The sequence below is a fragment of the Numida meleagris genome, chromosome 6 (assembly GCF_002078875.1).
Source record: "Numida meleagris isolate 19003 breed g44 Domestic line chromosome 6, NumMel1.0, whole genome shotgun sequence".
In the NCBI taxonomy this organism is placed as follows: domain Eukaryota; kingdom Metazoa; phylum Chordata; class Aves; order Galliformes; family Numididae; genus Numida; species Numida meleagris.
This window is the reverse complement of record NC_034414.1, coordinates 42,315,397-42,342,546: the sequence shown is the minus strand read 5'-3', so window position 1 is coordinate 42,342,546 and position 27,150 is coordinate 42,315,397. Positions and strand designations below refer to the sequence as shown.

The following is a 27,150-nucleotide window of genomic DNA, read 5'->3' as shown; positions in this document are numbered from 1 at the left end:
ACCTGGATTAACGGGGCTAATAACACAACACAGTGCTTTCTCCTTCTCTAGTAGTTTCCATCCGAGCCTCTCAGCATTTGCTTGAGAGAGGGAAGTATTTATTTTCCTCCTGTTTGGGAGGCAAAGGAACAAGAAATGAAAGTGATTTGTCCAAAGCTGCACAAGTTCCAAAATGAGCTGAAGTCATAACTCCAAAGCCTGACTTCCCCTCCTTTAAGCTCACCAGCACTTTCAGAAAAGTGGCACAAGATACAGAAGGTTTTTAATACCACATAGACAGCTCAATTCAGGAAAAAAAAAAAAAAAAAGTGGTTATTGTTTTAAGCAAAGCAAACAACCATAGAAATTTGCAAGAAAGGAAGTGACAAAGAATTTTACTTAATAAAAATGAAATAAAACTTCTAACTTAATGTAGACATTTATACTATCTATATAATTGTTGGTTTGTGAGGTTTTTAATTGTTTAAACAAAATAAATGAAGTGGCTGCTTCCACTGAAGCAAAATGACAAGTACTTTTTAATTAAAATCCTACCTGGTGCATAAAATTTCATTTTTTTATTTCTTGCAACAACAACAAAAACTCAGTATCTCACAGAAACTGATGCCTTTGTCTGAAAGATTTGCTTCAATTACTTTTTTTTAAATAAGTAACTTTGCATCATGAAAGCTACAAATGACTTGTACCATTTGTTCATTGTTTGGATCCATGATACAAGTAACTTAATTTTCTACCATAAGTGCTATGATAATGAAGTCCAGCAAAGACTCTCATGAACTTCAAAGAGTGCTGAAGAAGGAAATCAAAACAGAGATTCCTTGCCATATATCTAGTTATTTTCAGAAAGAATTCACCTACCAAAAATCCCTCCAGAACAAGGCTTCCATTGACACAAACTGTCCCTTGTCCTATCACTGCACCAAGCCTGTCCACACTGCATAAGAATGGTAATGGTGATCTCAAAGCCGCAGGACTTGTCTGGTTTTCAAATACACAAATACAGAATGTGTTTTCCACAGACGTTGCTAAGGTCTTTAAAACTTCTGCTCCACTCTGCAGTTGTCTTTTGAAAATCAAATTAGTATGAATCCATGCACATCCGAATGAAGTCTCTGGTAACTCCTGGTAACAATATCAAGCAGGATTTCAACATTGTCTGCAGGTTAATCACTAATCATCTAGGAATCAGCTGATACTTCTTTGTTTTGTTTTGTTTATATTAGGAATAGTTCCATTGCAGCCCCTTAGGGAAACAACAAAAATTAATTTCTCTAGTGCAGTTTAAATGAAGAAGTATAGGAGAAGAGCTTAGATTCTATATCTGAACTCCTCTTGTGATATGGGATAAATAATTTTACCCTGTACTTCCATTTCTAAATCTCCAAAATGCAAACAATGAATTTGATTTTGTATCTTTCACGGAATTATCAGTTTTTTTAATGTTTTGGGGAAACTTACAGTAAGAATCTATTATTAAAATGTATGTCACTACTAAAACCTGTTGAGCGTTAATTTTAAAACTGCAGAAGGGCTTGTACTCACTGGTCTAAATTATGTGATGTGCACATCATTGCTGTGCCTGATCAGATCACTGTACCTATACACCATCACCATGATATCAACAATTCAGTTAGACAGGATAGTTTCTTAAGTCATCATTTTCTCATCAGCTGCTATTCCTCTCTTATTCAGCACCCTGCTGTGTGCATAAAGGATAATTACTGGTCTTCTAACTTGGCACTTCAGTGCTCTTTAGACATGATGCAACATCATCTGTCCCACGTTTCTTTTCAAGCCCAAGGTGGCTATTTAATCTCAGTTGAAATCTTTGAATGTTCTTAAAAATAAATAATATCCTTGAAAATGGAGAAAGTACAGCAATGATCAGTGATTCACAGTGTGGGATTTTTAAACACTTCATTTTCATCTTACTTGAAGAATTTTATGTCTTTGAAATAAAGAAGATAACATGAGATGAACTGCTTTTCTGTCTAGCAGCGGTGTGTCTTCCATTAATGATCAATTACACCTACATCCAAGAACAGATTTGTGCTAAGAAAAGTATTAGGGTTTGAACTTGAAATTATGATGAATAGGGCTGTAGCACTTTTTCATCTCTTTTCACTTACATGAGAAGATTCCAAGACTAATATAATAATTCTATATTTAACACGAAGTAACAGTTTTACAAGAAAAAATACCAAGTAGCATTTACCAAACACAGAGAGAGGTTAATTCTTAGTGTGCATCAACTAGGGAACCAGAGAAACTGGGTTTGGGGGCTTCTGGGTTCACTTTTTCCTCTGTCTCATGTCGACTTCCTAATGTCACTTTGTCTTTGCCTCTTTTCTCCTCTGCAGAAAGGGGACACTACTTTATCTTTGTCAACACAGTGCTGCAAAGCCTGCTCAATGGTATCTGTAAATAACATTCAGTACCTTCAAGTGCAAGACACTCAGAAAGATTTGGCCAGTAGTTTGCTGCTGCACAGAAGAAAGGTACACTCCACTCCTAGCTATCCTTTAAGATGTATAGATTCTAGTGAATTTTTCCCCCACTAAATCACTAAGTATAATTCAGGCTTAAACATTTGGAACACAGTGTCTGTCTAAACACAGCTGAAGTCTTTATTTCTTTTTAGTGCAACAATACTTCTCCTTTGTTTCATAATAATTTGAAGGAAAAAAATATGCTAAAGATAGGCTTCTCTAAGAGGGTAAGGACACAGAGGAGAACCACAAAAGCAAGACTGGGGAAAAAGGGTTTTCAGTAATGTTTTTCTATGAAACTAAACATATTAACCACTTTTATCACCAGAATAACACAAGTAATTTAATTTTTTCATATGTATTTCCATAGGAAGATAGCATTTTCTACTGTAGAAGTCTCTGTCTAATCAAAAGACAAAACAAGAAATAACTGCTGGAAATTAAAATCGAAATAAATAAATGCAATAAGAAGCATTTTTAAAAAGTGTAAACGAAAAATCTTCAAACTACCCAAAGAAGTAGCAGACTGCCAATATCTTGATGAACAATTTTTTGAGAAGATAAACTTCAGTCCAGCACAAGGTGCTAGACTGAATGAAATAAAAACTGTGAGTCTAATTGATCCATGCCATGCACAATGTGAGACAGAAAGATCCTTTCTGGCCAAGAAAATCTGTGACTACTCCTTATCTCTAGCATTATGTACAGATTCAGGGCAAGATCCTTCCTAAAAACTCAACCAGATGTGACTCCTTTGTCTCTCAATGAAATTCTTAACCCCAAAAAGATTTCACACAGAGTTTCACAATGACACACCACTTGACTGTACTTTCACAGTGACTGGTCCATGATTCCACAGCTTCTGGATGTCCCCTTGAAAAAGTCACCTCCTATTCCCATGCTGCCAACCTAATGATGCAATACTTTTTCAGGCAAAACTCCAGCTGTTCTCATGGAATACAGCCTGAGCGGGGAAAATGACACGAAGCCTTTCTGTGAACAAATTAATATCTACATTTCTTTCTTGAAATAGCAGTCTGCACTATACAAACTGGATTAAATACAGGTGGAGCCAACAGTGCTGTCTATCATTACAGTAAAAATTGTCAAGCAATCCCAGAGGCTACAATACCACCTCACTTACATGATCTAAATGTAGGTTTCCATGCCAGGTATCTACCACCCTGTTCACCATTACTACTGTTTAACAAAGGAAAAGAAATTGACAAGAGCCATTCAGCTCTTTCTGAGAATAGTCAGAAGAAAATACTCAGTTGTATTAAGATAGTATTGAGACTTTCTTTTCCCTGAAATGTGTTACTGGCTTTTTGCTTTGAATCAAGCACTGCAGTTTGACAGGGAAATCAGTGGTTTTATTTTGTAATCAGAAATGTGACCCTTTAAGGACCTTGAGAAAACTTTTCATTTGGTTAATAAGTATCTGAAAAACTGCAGCTCTCAAGCTCAGCAGGGACATATTTTAGCTATTTAAAAGCCCTCGTTACAGTGATAATTTTCCATGCACTTGGAGTTTTTCTTGCTGAGATTCTGCACACACCACAACAGTGTACTTAGTAAGTGGAGTTTCAAGAAGGAGTGTTAGGCTACACAAGCATTTTATGCACCTGATGAAGGCAGTTCTATGTGTTCATTCACTACTACTTTTGTAATCTTTCAGTGATATGTTGCCATGTTTAGATTCCTCTCATTTTTCGTCTATTTGCATGGAGAAGTAAGGTGATTTTTAATGTCAGAAATATCCAGGGTTCCCAAAAGATAACTGTATGGGAACTGTTAGGTCATGACCTGAACCAGTGACTGAGCACCTAGTGAAGAGGCATGGCCAGACCTGGGTGCAAGCAATTCACCTGCGCAACTTGGATTTTACTGGATTATGACTAATACCTTGCTTGGGTTATTTGAAAACTGGTCAGAGGCAACTATTCACCTCTTTTTCATACCATACATTTAGCAAGCCAGCCAGGAGAACCCATGAAAGGTAATACTAATCTTGAAATGGCATTCCTAGAAGGTGTAGCTGGGTGACTTGGATTGGGGAAACTTGACTCCCTGGAGAAAGAGTTACCCAGATGCATTCCGGCTCTTCATGGCACAGGCTGGCTACTATAGTATAAAAATGGGACCCATTAAGAGATGAGGGTGGAACATTGCTGGTTTCCCAACCTGCAGGGCTGTGTATTTTGAAGGCCTAGGAAAAGGTATTTTGACAAACAAGGAGAGGCAGCTTGCTACCTCTATCATAGCATGGCCTCTGTTAATGGCATTAAATTATCTAAATATATCAAAAAAAAAATCTCAGGGAAGAAAATCAATTGCTTCATGATCAAGTTAAGCACCTTGAAAATAGGATGGCTGTACTAACAGGCAAACTCACCCAAAACTGGCCCAAATCAGCAAGTCAGGGCCCTGTCTACTATGAACAAAGGGGACCCCAAACAATCGGACCACTATGGCCATAAAAATTTTGGAAAAGAAAACTAGTAGAACTGGACCCTCTAGAAATTCATCCTACAGTTATGCAAATGTCATGGTTTTGTGATTTTCGGTTATTGGTATTCCACATCATAACATCATGTAGTGGATGTACCTAGTTCTCAGAAGAGAAGGACTACTACAGTCCCCACGGTACTTTTCTCCTCTGTTACCATTTCCAGCCGGAGGGAAAAGATAAAAGCTCACAGTATAAAAACTTGCAGATCACGAGACCTCGTCCCTTTTTCCGCCGTCTCTCATCTTGGCAGCACCTCGCTCTCCAGCCGTCTTATCGTCGGTAGTAGAGTAAGGCCTACCTTGATTTTGGGACGTTCTCTCTCTCTGTATTGGATTTATCAGCTTAAATTGTAATTATATTGTATTATAGTGTGTTGTTTTGCATTCCGATATTTTATTTAGTAAATTAGTTTGTTTCTCCTCAGATTGTTGCTGCTGTTCTTTGCTCTCAGGGCCATCTCCCTACCCTTTTCCCCTTTCCCCTTTTCCCGGGACGTGGGCCCTTGGGTCCCCCGTCCCCTTTGTCACGGAATCGGGCCGAACGCCCGTAAACCGTTGACAGCAAAAAACTAAGAAAATTCAAGAAAGACCTTTGGGGGTACCACCTGAAGAATTACTCCCCCCAAACTACCATGCACATTACGGCTCATCGTTACACAGCAGAAAAATTAATGGACCTAGTCCAGTGTTTGAAAACATTTTGTTGAAACAAAGGCCAAGAGAAAGTTTCCTGGCCTGGTTATTAAGACTATGGGATATGGGAGCTGAGAGTGTTTTAGAAAATGGCTCAGAAATTTCTAAACTAGCCTCTATCACAACACAACCAGCATTAAGACAACAGCTGTATGCAACTGTCATACACAATGACAAAAAATCACGCATTAATTCAGTGGATAATGGCTGCTTGTCAACTAACTTGGCTCAAGAAACCAGATATACACAGCCATAGTGGTTTGTGGAATCCCATGGAAGAGCTCCAAAATTATATCAGGGAGCTCAGCATGAGAGAGGCTATTTATGAGGATGCCTTTACAAGTCTGAATTTAGTTAAATTTACTGCAGGGATGAGAGATTTAACACTTCAACAAGCTCCCCTCCATCAATATGGAACATTAGTATCTATACTAAATCCTTTAGTGGCTTCCAAGGCTGCAGTTCAGCAGGCCACCCATTTAGTGACTGATCTAGGAGAAACTGAGCACCTAAGATTTAGGTGCAATATTTGCACAGTACAGAAAAGGGAATTCCATCCTCAGGAATTCCAAGCCTGAAGACCCGCTCAGAGGGTTCCACAATCAGGGCCTCTGAGAGTTTGTCACAGGTAGATGTGGAATGACCTCATACAGGCTGGGGTACAGTTTAGTAAAACTGACAAACAACCAAATAATGTTCTCCTAAGTCTATGGAGACAACTAAATGAAAAGCAACGTTTCACACCATCCCCACTGAAGAGGGAAGGTATCAGAATTACAGATAACATTCCTCCACAGGCATGGAGACTAGAAGATGTATTGATACTGTCTAAAAAACATTAGCCACCCCAGGTAGCCTGGGCAGCTGTGGCTGGGCCTCCTGAGGAACAAGACCTTGGAATTTCTCAGCTTAAGGTGTTAAGGGGGGTCCAAGGTCCCCTGAGGATTAGGGCCTCCAAAGGGAACTGGAGACCTTATGTAGAACTAACCATATATTTGTCCCAAGGAAATATCCAAAGAGTAATGGCCCTGATAGAAACAGGACCTGAAACATCCACAGTCTACGGCAATCAGTCAATGTTTCCAGGCACGCATGCTGTTATAGGGGGATACAGGAGGAGGAATGATCCCTGTCACACAAATATGGCTAAAATTGGGTGTCGGGTACCTACCTCTTCGGGAGTACAAAGTGTCTATTGCACCAATCCAGGAGTATATATTGGGCATAGACATACTGTGGGGACTGACTCTCCAAATTAATATTGGAGAGTTCAGGTTATGAACTAGGAGTACTAGTGTCTGGGCAGTGCAATTGATTCTGCAGAGCTATGCAAAGCATGAGCCCATCCAAGTGCCCCAGCCGCACCAGATTACTAATATGAAACACTATAGACTCTTGGGAACTCAGGAGGAAATCACAAGAACAGTACAAGAATTGGAAAAGGTAGGGATCATAAGACCAACACAGAACTCTTACAGCTCCCCTATATGGCCAGTCTGGAAATCAGGTGGGACCTGGTGGATGACCGTAGACTACAGAGAATTGAACATGGTCACCCCACCAATTCATGCAGCAGTACTCAATACCCCATCTTGCACAGATTCTGAGGCTTCTATATTAACTAAGAAAGAAAGGCCAATTATGGGATTGGGGACGAATGGAACAGGAAGCTTTCTAACAAGCAAAGATAGCCATTAAATAAGCACAGGTGCTTAACATATTTTATCCCACTCTCCCCACTGAGCTAAATGTACATGTGACCCAGGAAGGGTTTGGCTGGGGATTGTGGCAGCACCAGAGTTCTGTTTGGACCCCAGTTGGGTTCTGGTCCCAGGTTTGGTGTGGAGAAGAAAAACAACATAGCATGATTGAAAAACATAGCATGATATTGGCTACCTACTCTGCCTTGCAGACAGTAGAGCGAATAACACAAACAGCAGAGGTAGTAGTAAAGGCAACACTACATATTCAAGGATGGGTAAAAGATCTTTTGTGTATTCCTAAGACAGGGGTGGCCCAAGATGAAACAGTGGCACACTGGGTTGCCTATCTAGGGCAGAGCAGTCATTTGTGCCCCTCACCATTAAAAGAACAACTACAAAAGATACTAGGCCCAGCAATGTACCATAGTGATGCCACTGGAGAAACTACTATTGCTTCACTAGAGAGGAGTCCTGTGCAAGAAGGAAAACACCGTATTCCAGAAGATGCCTGGTACACAGATACGTCCAGCAAGGGGAATCCAAGTAAATGATGAGGAATTGCATACCATCCCTTGCCTGAGATCATCTGGTTTGAAGAAGGGGATTGGCAGAGTAGCCAGTGGGCTGAACTAAGAGCAGTGTGGATGGTCATAACCCAGGAACCAGGTGACAGTGCACTGAATATCAGCACGGATAGCTGAGTACCAAGGATTTACGCTTTGGATTGCACAGTGGGCTGCTCAACCAATCTGGAGCAGAGATGTGGTTAGAAAAGTGGAATGTGGTTAGGTATAAAACAGTATGTGCCTACCATGTATCTGGACACCAGCCCATGCAGACACATTAGCTCAGATAAGATGGCTGGAAGATTCACCCGCAGAAAACTTTGCCCAAGGGCTACATAAGAAGTTGTGACATGCTGGACAAAAGATAATATGGGCAGTGGTAAAAGCATGGGGGCTGCCCATTCAGATGTCAGATCCTGTCCAGTCAGACAAAGCAACAGCAGATCCATCTCAGTACTATTTTAGCTTCATAAGCAGCATTTTCTGTTTAGGGACAGTACATTTTAGATATTAATCCAGTTCCTGCCTGTCGACGGTTTACGGGCGTTAGGCCCGATTCCGTGACAAAGGGGACGGGGGACCCAAGGGCCCACGTCCCGGGAAAAGGGGAAAGGGGAAAAGGGTAGGGAGATGGCCCTGAGAGCAAAGAACAGCGGCAACAATCTGAGGAGAAACAAACTAATTTACTAAATAAAATATCGGAATGCAAAACAACACACTATAATACAATATAATTACAATTTAAGCTGATAAATTCAATACAGAGAGAGAGAATGTCCCAAAATCAAGGTAGGCCTTACTCTACTACCGACGATAAGGCGGCTGGAGAGCGAGGTGCTGCCAAGACGAGAGACGGCGGAAAAAAAGGGACGAGGTCTCGTGATCTGCAAGTTTTTATACTGCGAGCTTTTATCTTTTCCCTCCGGCTGGAAAATGGTAACAGAGGAGCAAAGTGCCGTGGGGACTGTAGTAGTCCTTCTCTTCTGAGAACCAGGTACATTCACTACATGATGTTATGATGTGGAATACCAATAACCGAAAATCATAAAACCATGACACTGCCTCAGGCTTAGATTTTAAACAACCCCAAAAACACAGATGCAGATTTTAATCTTTTTTTGTTGTTGTTGTTCTGTCAGAGCCTACAAGCATGCTATACTAGGAAGCTGACTGCTTCTCTATAATGAGAACTTTATATTCCTTTTAAAGATTGAATTTTTAATGGTCTGATTTCTCATCACTCTCTGCAACTACCAGAAAGGAGCTGCAGCCAGAACAGCATTGGTCCCCTTTCTCAGGTGACAAGTGACAGGACATGAAGAAATGGTCTCAAGTTGTGCCAGGGGAGATTTGGACATTAGGAAGAATTTCTTCATGGAGAGAATGATCAAGCATTGGAATGGGCTGCCCAAGTGTTTTGAACATTCAGCCAACAAAAAAGCCTTCAGATTTAGAGGTAGTGATGATGGTTGAGACCAACAAGGACTCTAGCTACTGCCTGGTATTTTCTGTGTGGTGAAACATCACCCAACAAATCATAATAATGAGCACAATCAGGAGATTGCACAAACTCAGTTTGACTATCATGGTAGGGCCATGGCCTTTTAAATTCTTAAAGTTCAGCTATTGGACCCTGAACTCAACTTAATGGGCTGTAAATGTAATTGAATAAATATAGCATAGATGGTGAATAGTAAGGAGACCAGAAAATTATGCAGGCAGTACAATTCCAAAACAGCCTTTAGAGATCAGAGAGGAGGAAGATGATCAGGAGGAGGAAAAGAAAGGAAAAAAAAAAGATAGTTTAATATTCAGTGTTACTGAAAGTATCAACTGGAAGATAATGAATTCTGGATCCTATTAAAATTCACACTACCTTTTTTTAGGCAACGAAGAAATGAATAATTCACAATACACTTTGAAGTTCAAAACCACCACCTCTTCCCCAGACATAGTCATTGAACAGGTAATAGTGAGCTAACATGAGGACAAGTGATCACAGTGCCTTACACAGTTCAAAACATCATTCTTGTAGTTTCAAGGTTTCTCTATTTGTGCTGTCAGAATGAGATCTGAGACATGCCGACAGCCATTGTCCTCAAACACACATACACTTCTCCCAGCTTTGCTTTCATTCAAGTATGTAGAAGTCAACCACAACACTGAAATGAGGTGGCAGCAGTAGAGGTTACAAAACATTCAGAGGCAACTTTATGGGAGACAGAAAGGTGAACTAGATCACATTCAGAACAGGGGAACACACAGAGAAAGGGGTTTAACCCTACAAACCAGAATGTTAATCTCAAAATCACTTCAAGCAAACAAATGTGAGCACAGAGTTCTCCTGAAAAGGAACTAGCTTAGCAATAAAATTCATAAATGAATGAATTGTTTCAGAAGCAAAAGCCTCACTTCCTGGAAAATCTTCCTCCACTAAAGAGAAAACATATCTTGGGAAGATCTAAAATGTTTCACAATTGTTGGAATTTATCTAAGATCAGAATTAAATACCATGGAACTCTAGGGAAAAATGATTCTATGAATACTTCAGGCTAGACTTAAAAGCATAGGTCACTGGATAAGGATGAGATTTCCAAACATTTTGACAAGTCAGATGGGGGAAGTTCTGATTTGATCTAACATACAACTCTGCAAATTATCTTCATGAAGAAGAAAGGATGCATAGTTAAGTAGAAGAAGGTGAGATCTGAGATTAATTAGCTGATCAATTTCTCTCGTACAAGAATGTCTACATTCATGTTTGTTCTCCTCCTTCAGTAATGTTTTAATTTCTTGATCTACAGGAAACCATACTCAAGTCTTTCTAATGTTTCCAAAGGACAAACAGAGCACCCATGCCTGAATTTATTCCCCCCCATTTGTGCGATAACCATCTTTCCATTGTTTACTTGTTAGCAGAATTTTCAAGGGTAGACTCAGCCCCAACATAAACAGGGGAAGCACCTACTGAACTGTGCCCAACTGTTATATTTTGTCCATATAAATATGGTTTTCTAAATCTAACTAATTCTATCTTACATTAAACCCTCGCACCAGAATGCCTGAAAGGCCATGCAGCAAAATTTTAATGCTAAGAAGAATACATTGTGACTCTTCAACCCTCAGTTATTCAGCAACTGATAATCTGTTACAATGTAGATACTGCAGAAGACATAGGACACTAAGAACTAACCAACCAACCAACCAACAAATTTAAAAAGTGTCAGGAGCCAATGCAACAAACCTGAAGGTAAAATCAAAAGCGAATGACTCAGAAACCTGTTAAAGAATATTTCCCTATGGACCACAGCATTGGTTCCAGTGCTGAAGGTCCCGATTTTTATTTATTTTTATTTATTTTTATTTATTTTTCATTTTCCCAAAATGTTAATTTGCACCCTACTCCATTCTATATTTATTAAACAGATGATTTAATAAATTTTCTGATGCTGAGTAGTGATGACATGAAGTACTACATGTCATGCACAAGAAACCATGTGGGTCCTTCATTTGTCCATACACAATTTTTAGCCAGTGTTTTTGGAAAAGCTCATCCTTCTTATCTCCAACTAGAGGCATACCAAGAATATCATCACTGTTAAGATTAAAAAGTGTAGCTTGATCACGAAGCTAGATTTTCAAAAAAGCATTTTTCTGAAACAAAAACACTCATCTGTGTGTTTGCGTGAGCAGATGGAATGTGCATCCACTTCAGTTCAATCAATGATCTCATTTTAAAGCAATTAAATATTCCTGCAAAGCATATGTGATGCAAGCAGTGGAGCTACATGTGAGTTAATAAAAAGACACTTGGGAAAAAGACACTTGGAAGAAGGAAATATTTACTAGAGAAATGATTTCATAACCCTATCCCATTACAAAAAAAAAAAGAAGATATATTATAAATTCATAATAAATATAACTGCATAAGCAGAAATTAATCAACATGAACTTACAGAAATGTTTCTTAATGCTTAACTATCCCAACATTACATGTAAAAATCTGAGCCTTTGTGGTGCTTACAAGAGTACTACAAAATTCCAGTTCTCAGAAAACAGCTAGAAAGATGAAACACTCATTCATTTTCTCTAAGAGAATTAGATATTCTCCATGTGCAGGAACTGCTCAGGATCTGGATCTGATACAGTACAATCTCTGGGATTATATAACTCTCTATAAAACAGAAGTGCTGCCGGTCTGCCAACACACTAACTAAACAAAGTTTGTAAGTGTGAGGTGAAATTTTATTCTCTGTGACAATGAGTGTTTAGAAAGCAGCCAACGACAGAGCCAAAAATGCACACAGGCTAGAAAGAGAGGACCACACAAGCAAATATTATCTTACAATCTCCATTTTTCCCTTAGTCTTGCTTTCCAGAACCATTTTTCCACAATTAACAGCAGCATCAAGGATTAACTATTCTTCTCTTTTTCTTATTATTACCTATATCTCTAAGCTGAAACAGGCCTTTAGACAAGTTTTTGATATATTTAGCGGAGTATAATCCACCTCTTGAGATAATTAATAGTGCCAGAAGAGATCCTTGCAAAAGCATGTCTGCTTCTTATGGTGAATGTAGTTTTCCCTCAGCATACTTTTGCAAAGAGTATGATGAGCATTAAATGAGTTTCTGATCACTCAGGGCAAGGTCAGTGAGACCATCACTGCTGTCCCAAGCAGAATAATGGAGCTATCAATAACATTTAGATCAGAGTTAATAAGAGGAAGATAATGAGGGGGATAGGAGGTCACATTGCAAGGTACTGAAAACTATTTGGCTTATAAGGACGTTCTACAGGGGGGCTGGTGCTTTTTTCCACCTTATCTATAGAAATAACATGTTTTTTACTGTGCATTTAGACTGATTTGGTCTTCATCAGATGTTCATTTTCCTCTTGGCTTCAGCCAAATAAGGGCCAAATCCTGCTGTGTAATTGAGCTCCTGTGGTTTAGCGAAAGAAAAAAAAAATAAGGTCAGAACTGAGTGAAGAGTATTGTTGTACAGAGATGGATAGCTTTGTCCCACATTTCACTGAGTAAGAACAATAAGATAATAAATATCTAGCTTTTGTTTCTCAGTGCACTGAACAAACACACTTGTTTCATCCTCATAGCTTTGAAATGATTCTGATTCATGATGTTATCTTATCTTGCAGATTATGCTAGATAGTGGCAGAGGTATCACTCTGTAGTACTTGGATAGCTCAACATTTCCCACTTTTTTCCCTCTCTTGATATATGGATGAATAAAACATCAGATTGTACCTCTACATTCTCCAGAAAGCAAACACTTCTGTGCAAGAAACAAGTAAATTCATGAGTCTCACACTCAAGAGTCTGGAGCATTTTCACCTCTCTGAGCCCACCAGCCCAATCCAACTCACCCCAACAGAGCCCAATGACAGTGGCATGACTATCTCTGCTCTGCAATGCCTGACACTCCAGGAACATAAGTGCTGCTCTGTGAGAGCACTGGAGAGACTTGTGCAGTAACCTGGAAGTCTTGTACCTCACCGTAAGCTCAGGTCCAGCCTCCAAGCATTGCTGGCAAGCTCAATGGCTGCAACCTGAGTTGAAGCTGAAATGTTTATATGGATGGACTGACACGTTCTAATACCTGACAGTCTGTACATCCATTGAAACTTTCAATAGTAGATTTCTTTGTCAAGTGTTTCAATTGTTCAGGCCTCTAAATGCCAAAATGCTTAACCTAACACAAACTACTGGGATGACCTGGGTGAGCTTTGCTGGGTTAATTCAATCCTGCTAGCAATTTACCTGCGGAGTTTCTCTAGTCTCTACCTTAGGCCTTTTAGGCCTTTAGATATGTCCTGTGCTTTACACTCTACCAGTCCATTACAATTAAGACTGACTGGCTGACTCAGCAGCAGCTCCACTTCATGTGGGATCTCTCACAATGGAGTGCATTGTCACAAACTCTATTAAAGCCTCAATCTGCTGCAGAGATCACTGACTCTTGAGTCCCGGGCCAGACCCCAGGCTAATGTGAAAAATTCCCTTCCTGCATTACTGCATGACAATGGATTCCAAAAGCATTATACAGGCTGTAAAAATGGTCACAGCTGAGACAGAACTGTTATGATGGCCCTTCCCATCTCTAATTTCTGAGAGTATCTGTCTTGTCCAGACCAACAAATCTTGTCAGCAATGTGTAGAACTAAAAAGAAACAAACAAAAAATTACATACTTTACACCTATCAGCACTCACTAACATGTGCTTTACTACCAGCATAGCATATCTGGACAGAATTCAAAAGTTTTTCCCTGCTCTACATGCTGTTCCCTGCCTTGACTTTATTTTGTTGCCTGGTGCAGCTAACCATGCCTCCTTATTCTGAGCAACATGATTATATTGAGGTCTGGAAACATTGCTGAGGTTAATCAGAGTTATAAGTTTGGAAAACACTTCAGCGAAAAGAGTTGCATGCCATAAAGATGCAGAGTGAAACAAATTGTTACAAGGCTATTTTTCACCTAGGTAAACAGAAAAGATGCTTATAAAAAATGGTCAATCGTGTCTCCTCTCATGAGGCACTGTAAGACTCTCGTGTGAATGAAGATTTCACCACACTTAACCACTAATGAGCCATTTTAATTTCTTGTATGTCACAATGCACAGCAACTTCAGACCAACAGGATGGGACAAGGGCTTCTTCCCCTACTTCCACATTACCCCACATTTTTCTGCTACCAGGGTCACTGTTAGTATCAGCATTCCTAAGATCTGCTCTTTGGAGTCGTGTCTATCTGACTCCAGTGTATTCAGACAAGGAAGCATCTGTTCTCAACAGGGAGTTCTCTTTTTCTGCTTCCTCTATGTTCTGTACCTGTATAAAGACAGCAAGAACTTCACCAAAAAGTTACTTAGGCAGGTCAGTCTCACCACTGCCCTGTTTATTGTACTCCTCAATCTCCCACAGACTTATATCTGCTGCTTGCCAGCCATTACAGAGGAAACGGGAATCCAAAAGTGAAAATAAATGTTGGCAGTTGATTTACTGGTGTGGAGGATGGAACAAAACCAAAGAAAGTGATAAATACAAAAAAGATAGCACTCTCTTCCCCTTATGTATACATATACATCCACAGTTAACATATGGCTGCTTTTCACATAAGTGAAAATCAGCAGTACCTTTGCAGAAATGTTTTCATGAATGTGGATAACATTTAGCTTTGTAAAATTATCTATAGTTTTGAAAAACATACATTTCCTGGTATGTCTTTAACTCAACCCAAATCTGCTTGGTGAAGAGGTTGCTGGTGTTCTGCTCACTTGAGTGTTTGCTGGCTAGCCTTCCTGATTCTCTTGCATCTTGATAATTATTCACATTACTTACCGCATCCATCTGACAACTAAAACCTTATCTCTTGTTTTTATACTATGTAAAAACGAGTTGGTTTTTTGTGGGGGAGCATGTGGTTAGAAGCACCAGCTGCATTTTTCAGGATCTATCTTTAGTAAAATCCCCATTCTTGGGAAAAAAAGTGTAGCTGGCTAACTAATTCTTTCAATAGCTACCAAATTAAAACAAATATTTCACAACTAAACAAATCACAGAGAAGATTCTTCATTATAATGAGGCAAGCCTCAGTGCAACAATGTGAATGCTAACAAAAATTCAGGTCTAAATCTGTGTAGAGCTGGCAATTAATTAGCGTATTTGTGGGTAACCTCTTAAAAACAGAAACTGTAAAGCTTCCCCAGACCTCACTATCTTGATATTGGAAGCTAAGAAGCAAAGTAATCATAGCAGAGGAGACTACACATAACTGTTTCCTGGAAGATGTGCAGTCCAGATACCACTGTAGAAGACACAGCAAACAGTCCAAACTAGAAAGGTAACTAGATCGACTTTTTCTTCTTTCTTTCTCTTTTTTAAGGCAAGAGTTTTAGCTTTACTTAATCACTAAAAAAAATTCATAAAAATATAATGACATGTTTGGTCACATTGCATCTCCTTTCTTAAAAATGCTCTCTGAAAATACTGTGCCACACATTTTAAAAGTCACAAGACTACTAATGGAGTACACATAAGCAAATGTTTGCACATACAGACAAACATGCAGCCACCAAAATATAATCCCGCACTGAACATCGCATGTTTGTTTCTATGCTCTTTCATGTGTTGGGTTTTGTTTGCTTTTTTGTTGTTGTTGTTGTTGTTGTTTTTGCTGCTGTTGTTTTTTGTATGTGTTTGTGTTTTGTTTTTTTTTAACACTACTTTAGCATTGCCAGAAGATTATAACATCCTCTCCCCGACACTACTCAGCTCTGCTTTTCTCTTCCACTCAAAGAAAAGCTCCGTTTGCAATATGCTGCTTTCTTGGATTTCATTCTGAAAGTGGTTTTCCCTCAAAAGAGATCTCCCAAACAAGTCTACTTGCCTCAGCTTGCATGGTTTTTGTACTGCATCATCTTTGGCCTTTCACCAGGCTTGTTCAGATAATCAATGGACCTTTCAATCATTCATCTCCTTCCTCCTTCCCACACTAGTCTGGCTGAGTTAGAGTGACAGCTTGCCTGCCCCCTGGGAAATTAAATTGTCAATCCTAATCCTGTAGAGCTGTAAGAGGCCACTTCTCCACCAGCCCTCTCGCTGGTGCTGTCTACACAGCTGGAATCTCTGCTCAGAAGAGAAAGAAGAGCAATCAATAGTGTGTCTGAAGAAGATGCCACCAGCAGCACGGTAGCACTTAACTGCTGCAGTGAACCACACGCTCCTGATTAAGACACCCAGACAGGGGCAATTGATTTGTCTGTCTGCACAGCATACTAATCATGAGCCTTAAACTCAGCAGTTTTCCTGTCCCATCCCTCCCTCCATCCTTACTCTTTTCCTCAGAAAGGCGAGAGCATGGTGCTGAACACTGTGCTTAAATCCACAGATTGGCAGAAGAAATGTTGTTTGCAGATAGCACTCTCTGAACAGCTACCAAAGTAATGAAACACATGGTTAGAACTCCTAGAGACGCATAAGGAGGAGATAAAAAAAAAGCCTGTTAGATTACACTTAGCCGTTTCCCCGGAGATGAGTACAAAATAGAATATTTTTTAGGGCTGTATTCAATCCACTTCAAAATGACCGAAGCAGTTGCTCAGGAGATGATTACAGAACCTAGCAGACTTCACTGCTGCTAATTGCGGGTTTTTTCCTCTCAGTGCCATTCAATCTAATCTTTTCTGAGTTTTATTCACACTATTCTATGTAAGATCCACTTCATTAGATCATTCAAAGCCATTCCTCTCTTACATTCCTTTCTGGTGTTTGCTGTTTTAGGGACTTGCCATGGGAATGATTCTTACTGCCATCACCTATTATCAAACAATGTCCCTGTATCACAAACACTACACAAATGTAACCTTTAAGACGCTCTCTAACACAGCAATTTCAAGAAGAAATAGGAATGGTAATAACATAGAAGGGTTGGAGATTGAATTTATTACGCACTCTACAGCTGTACTGAAGAACAGAGTCTGTTAAGGAATCTGGTGTGGTGACAATGCTTTTAAGTTCTGGGAGGATATTTCCTGTCTGTTGCTAGCACAGAAAAAGCTCCAGAAGAGCTATCATTTATTACACTGAATCAGTTTCTATCGTGGCCTTATATCAAGACTCTAATACTTCTTGAAAAGTTAGTGCATACAATTTAATTACAGTCTTCTGCAAGAACTAGGCAAAGTGAACTACTGCTATGACAAGTCAACAAGCAGCCAAAGGATCAAAAATGCATTCTGCTTACTTTGCCCAAACAGGCTGCTGTTGTTGCAGCCACCACCAGTTTCAAAAACTTAAGGATATAGGAACAGTTTTCTGGAGCAGCAATCAATAGAGGATTGATCCCCACCATCAATTACTCACAGGAGCAGCAAACCTGACCCTTTGCAGCTGCCTTCCAGCACAGCACAACAGTTTTGTTTTTTCTCCCACCTACTTTTCTCCCTGATGACAGGAGTAGCTCAGCCACAACCTTCTCCCAACCACTCATCCTTCCAGGGGTCACATCTTCCTGACAGCCAAAAGGAAACATCATTCCTCATTGCATCACATCTATGCCAAATCCACAGCAAACTCTCCTCATACAAATAGCCACTGCATCAACCTGAAAAGAACTGAAGTCCTTGGAGAAGTGCTTAAACAAAGCCTAGGTTACAAGTTTATGGGCTGCTATCTCCTCTGTTCCCTGACAAGATGTTTCAGTATGTACATTTCCAAATTCTGCAATATCAGAATCAGATGCAATTTGAGATGCAACGTACTCCTAGCCATGTTTTTTGGCATTTCACTTTCCCAAGGATTTGCATCTCTAGAAGAATGTGTTTGATTCTTTCCTACTACGTGCATCAAATTTTTTTTCTTTTTACAAGGTAACTGCATTTTTCCACTCACGTGTTGGCAAGATAAGTGTCTGTGAAAGTGATGGCCTCTGTGGAAGCTCCTTTTAAATGGACCTGCTGTTTCATTCCTAGTAAATGACTTTGTGCCTATTCATTGTACCTGTCTAGCAAATTTTCCTCTTGTAGTCCAACAAAGACAGCTGAACATGTATATGTTCCCTTTCTCTTTTTTCCCTTTAACACTTGAGATTTTTCTTTTTTGCTTTAGTATTCTCTCAAAAAATACAGGGGGATGGGCTTTCTGTCAATATCTGGGTATATTTTAATATTCTGTTATTGGCAGCACTTACAGATTTCAAAAAAAGGTGATTCATTCAGCTCATATGTCTCATGTAGAACCAAGTTAGTGCAGCACCAAGCACTTTACTCTTCATTATTACCCTTTCTGTTCTCTGCTCCTTCAACCAAACTTCAATCCATAGCTCCATAGCCTTGAGCTCATCCGTATGTCTAATTCATACTTGAAACAGGCTTTTCACGCCAACAGTTAGGGAAAATGCAAAGCAAAATAATGCCACTGATTTCTGTAAGCCATAATATTAACTAAATTCAGAGGTAAATCTCTATAAGCAATACCACTGGAATATTAAAAAGCAGCCTATATCATACCCTTGGGATCCATCTCACATCTCAACCACAAGGTGGAAATTTCAACCCATTATATGTTCCATTAAGTAGGCAATAGCCTAAATGGTGTGGAAAGATGAATGTATTTTCACTTGATGTAGTCTCTCAAACTAAACAGATATCAGTGGCAGGCAGGAAAAATATCTTTTCATCAGGGAGGAGAGCTGATCTCGTCACGTAAGTGGGATAGTTTTAATTCTTTTAAGTGTGGCTGTTCTAGTGCTCACTCACAATTAGATAAAATTTCTAGTTTTTGTATCTGAGAACTACAAATTACATAAAACTTGGCAATCATAAGGGAAGTCCTCATCTCACTGAAGTTAAAAGGAATCTGACTTCCATTCAGTCAAGATTTTTGATCATGGGGACATGAAGAGAAAACTCTTGTGGCTTTCTTCCTCTAAATCATTAATTCTTAAACTTTACACACAACATAACAAAATAACGAAGACAAGCTCCTTAGGGAAGCTTATATGGAAGCTTATAGAACAGCATTCAACTGTTCTATATTGCAGTGCCTCACATCCAGCTTTACTTTTAGACCTTTTCCAATGACAGATGGATATTACAAACTAAGAGTTCAATTTAGCTTTGCTCTGTGCTCACTAGTGTTGATGAGTTAAGATGCTTAAGATTACAAAAAAATATTATTTCACACTTCGTTTATAAAGGGTACTGACAATCAATCTACTTCTGAATTCTGAATGTCTCATATCCAGACTGCATGGTTTCAATACCACAAAGAGGAAGGAGTTACATTTTTAAACTGCAAAACATTACTCCTGTTTCCAAATATTCTAAATCATTGATACTTAAGTAAAAGCATTTACTCGACCTGTGTTCACCTTCCAACTTTAAATTCTCCAGCTGACTGGAAGGGAATAATTAATATACCTATTCCACATCAGCATTTTTATTCAGTCTTATAGAAGTTGCATGAGTATAATAGCATTAACAGAACTCCCAGTCCTGGGCTTCTTACTCTGATGCTATCCCTTTCTGTATAAGTTAGGGTGATGTAGAGACTCTTCTCCCTGAACAGCACCTTCTGTAGGAATTTAGAAGAAGCTTCCAGACTGGAGGTAAGGTGTGTCACATTATGCTTCCCACAGTACAACCATCTATCCTAAAATGGATGGTAACATGTAAACATTTATGACGTGATTTCTCTCTACAGTTAAATCTTTGGCAGCCCAAAGTCCTGGAGAACATTCTGATGGAAATTCCCAACACCTACAGATGGAAGGGTATAAGTAAATGAATTTCTTTTCAATGCTATTTTTTGAATAGGAAAGAGAATATATTTGTGTGATGAGGCTATTTTCAACCCCTCAGCAATTACAGATGAATCATTCTACATTTCCCGAAGTGAACAAGTTTGTCAAACAGAAAATTTGTCTGAAAGGCTGTCCTGTGGTAGTGATTATCATTTCTACTGATGCTGAAATATCAGGGACCCATCCTGGAGTGGTTTGTTCTTCCCATGGGAAGGACCCACGCAGGAGCAGATCAGGAAGGACAGCATCCCACAGAAGGAACCTCACACAGGAGCGGAGGAAGAGTATGAGGCGGAAGGATCAGCAAAGATGAAGCACCATGGACTGACCACAATTCCTACCGTCCATCCTGTTGCTGCTTGGGCTGGAGATAGGAGAGTTGGGAATGCAGTGCAGTTATTTGAGCCTAGGAAGACAGGGATCATGAAGGAAAGTGTTTTGAGTTTTGACTGTGTTTCTCATCATCTCAATTTATTTTTAACTGACATTCAATTAAATAATTTTTTTCCAATTGTTTAGCAGGATGTCAGCTACTATTGCAGAAGCTCCACCACACTGTCAGCAAACCAACAGAGCCCCTAATGAGGCTGCTGCTCTGTTACAGCCACTATATCCCAGTATATATAAAATACTAGAGAGGTAAAAAATCTATCTGCAGTAAATACATAAACTGTACGTGCTCCATATGCTATATATGAATACACTATAGAGAGGGTTTTTGGCAGTCTGGGTCATTTCAAAATTTATTTCAACAAATCAAGTTATGCCTTTGCAAGGTTATGATTACCACATTTTTTAGTGAAGAATCACCGCTGCTTAAGGAAAAATAGTTTGATCTTTAAATGCTCACAGAAATCCTCTGTTAACAACAGAGAACATATTCAGGGTACGTAGAAATGTTTATGTAAACAAGAAAATTGTTATAAGAATATGAAGAACAACAAACTACAATTATTTTAACTAGTTTTCCTCTTTTAAATTGTTATATTAAATAATTTTAGCATACAGTTGACATTGCAGGTGTTCCAATACAATGCTCTCAGCACTGCTGCTAGTAGAAGATGAGCTCTTCAGCAAGATCACTCCTTTCATGCCAATACCTCCGTGTTCCAGTGGCTGGCGACCCTGCCCAGGGCAGCGGAGTTGAAACTAGATGATCTTTGAGGTCCTTTTCAACCCAGGCCATTCTATGATTCTGTGTTTCATAAAAGCATCCTCAGCATTACTTAGGTTTTAATGGCACTGACTAAAGTCTAGAGGGCACAACAAACTAAACTGCGCATATTACAACCACTAACAAGAGAATCCTGGATTATCTAGAGATAAAACACGTCTGCTGGTGCATCTTCCAGAACAGACTTATTTTCCTATTTACAAGGCTTTCTGACTTACAAGGTAGGTACTGAAGTTGTATGGATGTCTATTTTCCAACTGTTTTAGAGGAAACAAATTTTCTTTTATCTATACAATTCTAACTCAAATGTCAGACATCTCTGCAGCATGAAGTAGCAAGCTGTTTTATCATATTTCCTAAAATCTTTTACAAAATAGCCTTTACCTCCACAGTCTGGACCTGACCTGCTGCAGTTCTGTTTTCTCTCTTTGCAGGAAAAGCCCTTCCTTGATCTCTCTGGCAATAGGACTCCAGGTCTGTTTAGTTCTCTGTATTCATTTTACCGTATCAAATTAAAACAGATAAGCAGAAAATACAGCAAATTTTAGCAACAGTCTGTTTTAAATTCCCCCTTCAACTGCTTCATCAGCCATTGCCTGAAAGAGCTTTCTATTCTTCAGAATTTTCTTGGATTTTTTACTTCCTTTTAGGGACCTCCAATTCTGAGTCCCATCAAAAGAATGTTTCCTGGTAAGATATTCAAAGATCTTTCTGAAATGGTTGCTATTCAGTCAACTGAGAGCAAATTGTAGCTTCCTCTGTTAGGAATAAAACCTGGATGAGCTGTTTTAAGAACGGTATATTCCTCTTTACACAGCTGGACATGTTTTCCTTCTGTACACTCAAGCTTTAGAAGTCTCTATTCCTACACATTCATTTTATACTCAGCAGTAGCTTTTTTGAATACACAGACACAGTGAAGGAAGAGCTCTTCTCTCAGTCTACAAGCTTCTGGCATTAAGGACGTCTAGATCCAGCAGCAATTACTACAGTGTTTTGAAGAACATTTTTTAAATCGCCTAGAAGAACTAAATACTAACAGTACACATTTGTTTGTTTGTAGTTGTTATTTTCACCTTACCCCAGGAGATTTTTAAAAATAAACATGTAGTTTGTGTTCAAGTTAGTGCTGAAAACTTCTTTATGTCTTTTTTTTTCTCCTGAGGACAATGTTCCGGACTACCCACCTGCTATCCAGTTTCCTGCGGTGTACCTACTTGATAAAGATTTTCTCAGTTTCATTACCTTCATAAATAGACTACAGAAAATCATCTGCAATAACTCATATTTATTTCACAACTGGAGAATAACTGACTAAAGAGAACAAAAGATAAACTCACTACAGTATTAATAAAGGCATAAAGAAAATTTTTATACAGAGGTTGCCAACTGTTACAATATTGCATTCTATTCTATTCTCAGACCCAGCAATGCTCACTTGGCATTATACAGTACTTCTTTTTTATAAAATAACTTATACCAAAGTTGGTGGTGCCTGAAAATTTATAGAAGAGGAATATTTCCAATGTACATGGATTTCTAAAAGCCATCACACTGATTTATCTTTTTGGTTTTAATTCTTTCATGAAGATTTCTGAGCTAAGGTTTTATATTGTTTTTCATTCTATTGCCCAGAGTGTTCTTCTTAACAACAGACACCTGCAGTGTCTCTCCAGCTTAAGGTTGTTGCCCTTAACAGTTGCACCACGATTTGAGACTGGATAGTCCAAAACCACTAAAATTCATCTTCCTCCATTCAGAGCAACCTCTCTGCCTTTTACACAAGCCTTTCTTCCTGACATTTACCCATAATTTTTGGTCCTTAACACATGCTGTATGACGTGTTGATTTTCTGGGATCTCATTCCAGAAACTCTCATCCACTGAGTTCCCTTAAATAATCACTCACTAGCTGGTTCCATACTCCCTTGTGATTCATGAATGTTGAATCATCTGTCAAGGTATTGGCAATGATCTTGTTTTTATATAAAAAAAGTGCTAAGTGATTGTAAGCCGGGGTGAAATGGGCTATGAAAATGTTTTTATTACTAATGTGTAACTGTCTTTGACATGCTTCAAAGACAGGCAAACCATTTCATCGTATCTACAGTTGCATAATGACCCTGGTAATTACTGGGAGGGAGAACAGTAAAAGCATTTACCAGGATCAAAGACAGTCCCAAAGAAGAAAAGGCTTATGCTTCAGCCAAATTTACTACAGGAAGAATTTTAGAACAATTTAGTAGTCTGGTATTTATTGGGGCTCACTGATTAAATTTTTTTTATTAAATTCATCTACCATTCTGATCATGCAAGTGGAAAGAGATGCTTCACATTTTAATCCCATCAATTCCCAAAACAATTGATAGAAGAAAATATGTCATAAAAGGTTTTGAGATATCCAATATAATATTGCTTGATTTTACTTACAGAAAAGAATGGTGTATCAAAACAACAGGAATAGAAGTCATCACTAGGTTAATATCTGTAGCATAAAATGATAAAATTATTCATTTTTTCCAGATGATACTAAGAGGCACTAAGGGTTGTGAAAGCCATGTATTCTTTAGAGAAATCCTCAGTCTCCAATTCAAGTTCCAGCCATGCTGTTCTTCTACTTGTGCTTCCAATGCATTCTACTGGCACATTCTAAACTTTTGAGATTATTTGACTTTTTGTGTATCTTGTAAAAAAAAGTATTACCTCACATCCCCTAAAAGTTTTCACTTTGTTTCAGAGTAAGAGGAGACATAGCCATGGGAAAAAAAAAAGTGTTAAAAGAAATGTTGTGAATTTCCTTTCCATTTACACCAGGACCATCTAAAAAGAAGGACTCTTACAATTCCTCACCCAAAAATCTGTATTTTAGTATTTTCTTTGTCTTCAACACACCATGGCCAATGAATAGAAGCCGATTAATACCTATCTGCTATTTCTGCTTTGAGGAAGAGTTCCTATGATGTTCTAAGAACATAAAGCTGCAAATAGCCATAAAGATAGAAGCCTGGGATATGCACTCAAAAGAATTATTATATTATCTTACCAGTACAAATTCTTAGCTCCTTCTTCTTATAAAGAACTTGCATACTAAAAAGCCAGTTCTTTATGCAAGTCGGAAGTCTTATTCCAACACATTCAAAAAATTCCACTTTTTCTCTCCAAAACATTGATGCCAATTTATTAGTAGCTCAGACTCTTTCCAAGCACTGAGAGCAGCTCCACAATACCTAGGACTGGGTAAAGGATAAACCTAACACTGACTTCATTTAATTTTACATATACAGTATCAACCCATTTATCTCTGAAATCCCAGCAATAAGGGAACCTGCAAAGTTTTACAGGTGGAATGCAGAGTTTCTAAACAAAGCACTTAGAAGCTCTACTTCTGTGCACGCCAGATCTTCTGAGAGGTGAAACCCTTCAGCAGCTTTCCAACAGTGAAGGAGGTAGGTGAGTTTTAATGCATGCACTATGAAAGCATGCATCTCTGGAGCTCTGGGTTCAGAAGGGTCTTCATAAAGGCCGAAACATGTTGCCTGTCTTCTGCCCACAATTGAGACATCAAGAATATTCCTTTATACTGAATTGTATCAAATCATCCACCCACATGAGTTATGACTGATTGTAACATTTCCCCTTGCAGTGATGGCTCCATAAGGAAAATGACAGGACTTCTAACCTGTTTATGAGACACTTCTACTCACGTGTACAACCTAGATTAGTTACCAACAGGGCACAGTGAAACAGACCTATGGTGCTTCCATGTGCTATGCTCAAACAGATGGCACTGGAACCTGCACATGCAGTTATGGTTACACAGTTGTGTGTGTTTGGCATGACTCTTACATTTTATTTCAAACAACTCTTCTCACATCCAGACCTCTATAATCATGATTATCATGTATCTAGCTGAAACAAGTCTTGGGCTATAAAAAACTCCCTTTTACAGAACCCTGACAGCATTTGATCTGTTAATATTTTCTAAATGCAGCTATGTTGCTGACTGCATTTTCAGTCTGACTGCTCCAGTGTCCTGACTACTTCTGCAGTCTTTTTTGCTACTGATGTTTTGCTGCTATTTTTGCATCTATTGGGACACCAACAGAAAGAGACAGGATAGCACAAAAGGCACAGGTCACTAAAAATGTTATTTAGATTTGCCATATGCTACCTCCTTTTGTGGATTAATGTCCTAGAGGGAATAAGATTACAACTCTGCAGCCTCAAGTACAAACAGATGTAATTTTAGGCTGAGTTGAATTCCTCTGTTCTTCTAAAGCAGCTTACTGATCCAGTTGAAGAAATCAATGTCAAAAAATCCCTTTCATTTCTTTCCAATGAAAAGATCAGTCAACGTATCAAACAGTAAATAAGACTGGAGAAAATAACCTTGCAATCATACACTTCACTAACAAACTGCCATATCATTTGGTCTAGGATTTCAAAAGGGAGTTGGTTCAGTATACGTCTCACACCAACAAAGTCATATACATCACAATATATCCCACCTCTTGCCCCAAACCACTATGCTCACTTCCTACATGTTTTTCATTCTCCACCAGTACCTGTGGTATGGCCACTCATCAAAGCTTTTCTACTACTGTGAGGGGCTGGATCTTCTCTGGCCAAAAGACCTCCCCTTGTCTCCCCGCCTCATCCAGTTCTCTGCCTTCATTAGCAAATAGGGAGACACGATGAGGCATCCCCCCCTCAGCTTCCCCCAGAACACACTATCCTAACATGTCATCCTCAGAGACTTTCCTAGTGTTTCATTGTGATGTTTTTGTTAGTCAGCAAATATCCCTTAGCTTTACCCTCCCTTACTGTCAAGCTCCTACTCCTTTATTCTTCCTAGAAAAGAGTTTGCCTCCTGAGGTCACCATCAACAGCATTTAGTCTGTTTAAAAGATGAAACAAATTTCAAACTGAAGGTTCTAGACTTGCTTGAGTTGAACAGGTTGGGTGACCCCATTCGTTTATTCCAAGTCAAAGTTAATATTCTGCCGAACATTTCTGTGTTCATTTCTTGTCCTTCACCCATACTTTGCATATCTTTTACACAACGTGCAAGCTGCACAGTCTGCCTCACTGAGGCTTTGCTGCTACTATTAATAAGATTTGATGACCCTGATTTTTTTTTTTTTCCCCAGATTCTCAACAGAGTATGTCTCAACAAGTATTACGGCAAATGTCATGCTGTATATAACCTCTTATTTTTCTGCACTTGCTAAGTTAGGAGCCCTGGGAATCTTAATCACAGCCCTGAAATGTATGCATAGAAACTTGAAAACCTGAAAAACTTAACACACAAATGCAGAAATATCTACTACTTATCATGAAGTCCTGAGATATCTTAAAAAAGAAAGCTTGAAATCAAGCACATCTAAAATAAGTATACTTCAGGTCTTTTGAATGTTTGTCTAGAAAACTTGAGACTTCTCCCTTTGTGATATCTCATTCTATGTCTTCTGAACTTACTAAGGGGGTTCTGGCCTTACCAGAGCTGTTCCTATCACACTTTTGTTACAGAACTAAAATAGACTTGTATACCATAAGATGTACAATATAGTAAGCATTTGTCTTGAATATTTATTGATTTTTATAATATTCAGAGTAGGTGAGATAAAATAGAGGATACAAACAAAAAATGCTGCGTTACCATGTGGGCTACAGACTCACAACCTCCATCAAA

At 38.9% G+C, this 27,150-nt stretch overlaps 1 long non-coding RNA gene across 1 annotated transcript in view; it reads right to left on the bottom strand.

The window, feature by feature from the left end:
* The window catches only part of LOC110401101, a 164,262-nt gene continuing 137,112 nt past the window's right edge, over positions 1-27,150 (bottom strand). Inside the window, exon 6 of the long non-coding RNA XR_002440251.1 lies at positions 1-109. This is a non-coding gene — a long non-coding RNA (uncharacterized LOC110401101). The remainder of the gene's footprint in view (positions 110-27,150) is intronic.